This window comes from Xiphophorus maculatus, chromosome 1, assembly GCF_002775205.1.
Source record: "Xiphophorus maculatus strain JP 163 A chromosome 1, X_maculatus-5.0-male, whole genome shotgun sequence".
NCBI classification, from domain to species: Eukaryota; Metazoa; Chordata; class Actinopteri; order Cyprinodontiformes; family Poeciliidae; genus Xiphophorus; species Xiphophorus maculatus.
This window is the reverse complement of record NC_036443.1, coordinates 13,144,423-13,150,422: the sequence shown is the minus strand read 5'-3', so window position 1 is coordinate 13,150,422 and position 6,000 is coordinate 13,144,423.

Genomic DNA, 6,000 nt, shown 5'->3' with positions numbered 1-6,000 from the left:
TAATGCTTTTGGGAGAGTGTAATATTTATCATCTGTCATTTTGTCTCCGCGGATCAGCCAGAAGTGAAGATTACTTCCAAACTTTAATGACTGATTAGGAAGAGGTTCATAAAATGTTTTAAGTCAGGAAATCTGGTGTTGAGCACACTCACAACATTGAGTTGTTTCTTAACTTTCAGCTAAAACTTCTTGTTTCTTTTTTATATGGATTAAAAGTTTGTTTTTGACTCATCTGGTTTATGTAAAGAGACATAATAAAGCATTTAGCGTAATCCAGATTTTCCGTGAAGGCCTTATTTGAAAATGGATGAAGTATAACAACTGCAAAGGTAGAAAAAAAGGTGACTGTCTGCCAAGCAGCCAAGAGGCCAATGGTAACAATGGAGGAGCTGCACCTGTCCGCAGGTCAGGTGGGAGAAAATGTCGACGGGGCGACTATTGTTTGTGAACAAAATTGAGGCTTGAGTGGCTGGCCAGAAAAAAAGACATAGTTGAAAAGGTGCTCTGGTCAGATGAGGCCAAAATGTAGCTTTTTGGATTACACTTGTGGAGGAAAATTAATCACATCTTCCCCACATTTACACATATTAGTGGCACCGTAATGCTGTGGGATCCTTTAGCAGAGACAAGCACACCCTTAAAACCAACATCACCATCAAATATCTGCACGCTTTATTTTCCTCAGCCTCGTTTAGCTTATTACTTCATTCTATTTTTGTCGTTCTGTATATTGAAAGTGCCCTATAATAAAACTGACTGATTGAAGCTGGACAAAGTTGATAGAAAGATAAATGAGACTAATTACAGGGAAATCCTGGAAGAAGATCTGATAGAAGCAGCGGAAGACTTGAGACTGTGGTGGAGGTTTCTGTTCCATCAGAACAATAAAACTGAATGGCCCAGTCAAAGTCCAGACATAAATATAATTGTGGTAAGATTTGAACATCAATGTTCCCAGATGCTCTCCATCCAATCTGAATACATTTCTTTGTTGTACAAAGAGGAATGGGCAGAAAATAGAAGTCTTTACACTGCAAAAATACAAAATCTTTCCAAGTGTTTTTTTGTGTAGTTTCTAGTGCAAATATCTCAGTTCAATTGAAGTAAGAAAAACAAACTTACTAGTAAATTTTCAGCAAGATAGAGGAGCTTATTTTAAGTAAATAACTCCTTAACATTGATGAGAACGTACTAGTTCCACTGGCAGATAAATTCAGATAAAAACTAGACATTTTTTCCATGTTATAAGTGAAATAATCTGCCAATGGAACTAGCACTTTCTCATCAACATTAAGGAGTTATTTACTTAAAACAAGCTCCTATATCTTGCTGAAAAGTTACTTCTTATTTCAAGTGTACTAAGATATTTGTGCTAGAAACTACACAGAAATTCTTGGTAAGATTTTGTGTTTTTGGAGTGTAGATGTCCACTACACTTTTCAGATTTTTGTTTTGAAACCAGAGCAATGCACTTATTTCTCCCCACTTCCGAATTTCTTTCGGTTCATGTTTGGATGAACACCATTTGTCTGTCTGTAGCCTTTGTAGAATCTGCACAGTCAAAGCTTTGAGACAATAATCCTAATTTGATTTTGCTCCCACCTGATATTCTACTTTTTTTTGCATTTGTTGTTATAGTTGTTGCTCATATTTTGACGTTTTACCTTCTAGAGGCCTAATTATTTATTAAACTGTGGACCTAAATGGGCCTGCACATATCAATGAGTTCTGTGCATATAGCTTTGTTTGGAATCAGCAAGCCGGATCTCTTGGAGGCTAATGTAGCCCGCTATCTGGGCTTTGGCTGCTGGCGCTGCTACCCTTCAAACACAGACAGAGCCCTTTGAAAAATGGATTGCGGAAGAGATAAGAAATAATTTATGTTCCTATCACTGCCTCGCACAAATATGGTGGGGAATACTGTGCCAATAACTCCCACAAACTCAGAGAGGCACGCTATCTTTTACTGCACAAATTATTAACGGCGCTTGGGAGGAAGGGGAGACGCTGTGCATTTTTTTTTTCTCTCGACAGACTTGGCTCATTGCTTGTTGAAGCCTGAAGTTCGCCACGGAGCTTTACAACCAAAGATAAGGACTCCTGAACTGCACCGGGGGTTTAAATACAAAATGGAGTAAACAATGATGTTCAATTTTTAATCGAGTTATTTTAAACTGAGCTGTAATAAGTGAAAGTTTCATTTAGACAAGATGGGAAACTGTAAAAAATGTTTATTCTCAGTGTGTGCGTGCACAGGGAATAAAAGGAGGAGGGGAGGGAGTCCAAAGGGGAGTGTTGAGGGAGGATACTCGGGGTCGGGTGTCCGCTCGCCTCTGTCGGCTGGCGTTGACAGCTACAGACGCTGGTCTAAAATGAGAATCCTCCTGGGCCGCCTGCCTGCCCATCCAGCAAGAAAATAAATCCCATGTGGAAGAGCCGCTGTGTGGGATCAGAGACAGCCGCCTGACCCCCCAGATCCACTGGGGGAGGCCAAGGGCGCCGACACGACAGCATAACCCCCCCTCCCTCTCTCTCAGTCCTCCTCCTCCTCCCCTCTGGTTTAATGTTACGCTGCCTGCTTGCCAACTCTAAAATTCAGGAGATAGAGCACTGCTGGTCCCACTGTTTCACTTTTAAAAGGATTTTGAAGAAAATTTACCTGGAGTTCTTGGGTAAATTTCTAGAACAGAAGATAGTTTTACCTGTGCGTACAGGTTCAGATATGGTCAAAACAAATGTTTTAAAGCCTCAGTCTCAGACTGTATTAAAAGATGGGCTGTTGTGGTTTCTTCATCCAAAAACACTGTCTGGTGAGCAATTAGTAAAACACACTTTGGATGAGTTTTATAGTGCGTTTTAGTACTACCACCAGATGGACGGTTGTGAAATGCCAAAATTCAAGCTTTTCCAAAAAGACTCTTGCCTAATTTTGAACAGTTTTATCCTTAAATTCCCCCCCTTTTCCACTTGTGATGTATCTCCATGTGCGCAGAAAAATATTAATCTCAAGGCCCAGAGTCTGCATCCCCTGAAACGTTTTCTGAAATTAAATTCCACAAATTCCGACTTCGGAGAGTCGAACTCCCTTCAGGACCCCTGAGAAGTTTCATGTCTCGATAAATAAAAATGAGAGTTGGCAGAAGTAGCTTCATTTTAACGATCCAGGCATATTAAAGGCTACTACACGAAAAGCTGATCTGAAGAAGCAACTCTACAAAAAATAAAGCAGTTTAGTTAAGCTGTGAATTTGAGCGTCATGAATCGGTTTTCTGTTCTCAATTCAATAATGTCGTATGCTTCTCAAATCTGTTATTACGTTTACATTTTATTTTGAACATCTTCACCATCTGACATGGGTGCAAGGTCACACTTTCTATGTTGTCACTCGATAATCCTCAGGTTTTCCATGATATTTTCACTTAGGAGGCCCAGCAGAGCCTGCAGGTGGTATATTCTGTCTTCACACATTAAGCATACAGGCAGGGTGCTGAACTTGTGGATCATCCTTGTATTTGAGGTCAACACAGACAAAATCAATACAGGGAGAAAGACAACATCTGTATTTTTGATTGATTTAGTGTGAATGGCTGCATCTCTTCCATCAGATGCATATAAAAATGTTGAAGAAATTCCCCTGACATGAATTAATCTGGACGGCAATGAGAATGAGTGTTAATTTTTTCATTATGGATAAAAAGTATTTTTACCAAGCATGAAGTAGTTTGGCTGCTCTGTTTAGAATATTTTTCAAACAGACTTTTCTTGCTTTGGTCCAACTAAGAGCCCAGGACTCATAAGTTAGTTTATTTTTTTTTGACTAAATTTAAAGACAAAATTTGGCCTGGTTTATTTTTTCAGGCGTTCTCAGAACAACCTTTTTCTTTGCAGCTGGTTTGGGTTGGACGGACTCAACCACTCGGCTTCACCTAACCCATTTTCTAGCTGAAGTGTTCGTCTTTTAAACTGCCATGCAAATATGCACTTTGAACGTAAATTTTGTTCAGTAAGGCTTTAAGTACAATAAGTCTATCTAACATGCAGTCCAACTAGAATAAAACAATTAATTGTAAATTTTTTTGCTTGTATCAAATTGGTTGTTTGGTGGTTGGACTGAACAACAGAGATCGATGGTATGCACCAAGGACAGAGGTGCTTTATTGGCTTTAGATGTTGTCGAGGATGAATATCAGAGAGTTTGAATTATTTCACTTAACCTAAGTCAGATTAGGGGGAAAATAATATCATTCAAAGATGGTTGTACGGTTTTTCTAGCAGCTTTCTCAACAAACCTCACCAGAGGATGTGGATTGTTTCAAATGGCAAGACTAACAGAAAACAATGTTTTATTGTAACTAAAGTGTCATGGGAAAGCATTTGCCCTCAGATTTGTTCAGCCTTTAGTGTCAGACTAGAATAACCTCAATATAGACAAAAAGCAATTTGCAGTTACAAGTGATTATTTAATTTTGGGGGGAAAATTATCCAAACAAACCCAGACTTGATAATAAATATAGTTGCCCCCTTTGTAAAATCCTGAAATAATTGTGTTAAACCATAAAGTGGTATTGGATTTCAAGTTTGTACTTTCACCACCAGATGTATACATATTCAGTACAGTCAAGAAATATCTTGACTAGAACCTGTTTGACAACCTGAAGTAGGACAGAAGATCTTAGAAAGCAACACAGTGTGACCTGATGTAAGGAAATTTAATAACAGATAAGAAGCAGCATCACTGGATTTCAGATCCATACTGAGAGTCAAATGAGGGGGTGGCTGGGTGATGGTCTGGGTCTCCTTTCCTTCTTCAAGACCTGGAGGACTTGCTATAATTAATGGAAACATTTGTTTTCCTCTAATTGAAAATCCTGAAGGTGAATGTCCAGCCATCAGTACAGAAACTTTCGCTCAAGGACATTTGGACTATGCTGCACAACAATAAGGAGACAAGAAATAAACTAAAAAATACAGGTTTTGGAGAGGCCTGGTCAAAATCTGGAATTGGATCCAAGATACTGTCATAAAAACATAAAAGAACTGGTTGTATCAACCTTGGTGATAACATCTGCCTTTAAGCATTTGTGAAGACTGGGAATGTGCTCTTTATGTCACTTTCAGGGGTGTAGCAGTACCTAATTCTCACAACACGATATGAGGCTCCATACTGAGTTCATAAGAGCAGGAAGATCTTAATGTTGCGCTCAAGAAAACTTTAAAGATCAGATTTATGCTATGAAAAGGCCTTTATTCTGCATTTTTACTGATTTTGCCACAAATTCAACAAACCGGCGTCTCTTTCTGATTTCTTGAATCTCTCCAGACCTTCAGTTTTCAGTACAACATTTCCCATTGCCCATATGGTGCAGTGGGTTGGTGATGTAGCTCAATGTACCTCTTGATATCCAGCCATTGGTTGTTCTAGTGATGTTGTTTGCCTCTTTCAGCTTCTGAGCAACTTGCAGACATATTGTTTGTCTCTTATCTTTCACTAAATAACCTTTAATAGCTTCTACTGGACACCCAAAATGCTGCCAAACACATTATATGACTATCATTTATCACAACTTCACCATTCAAAGCCATGGTTACTATAACTGGCTATTGCTCACAAGATAGCCTCAACCAGAAAAATCCCAATAATGTTAATGTGTTATCGTGGGAACTTGTATGACAAAATATTGCTAACCCCCCTACTCACTTTTGAAGGACTTTTAGGGTACGACTCTTCACAGAAATGTTTCAATTTCACTAACCCTGAGTGTTGCAATAACGTTGTCACAGATCCACATTAACATGTAAATCTTTTCCTCTATAATAAATGACATAATTTTAAAACCTTTTTTGTATTCACTTAGTTACTTTTGTGAAAGATTAAGATTTGACTGAATGTGGTTTTTTAAGAAAAAAAAAAAAAACAGCAGAAATTTGTATCTTAAGATTGAGTTTTATTATACTGTTAAATTATAAAAATCCGGTTGAATCCGACTTATGCAGCAGCCA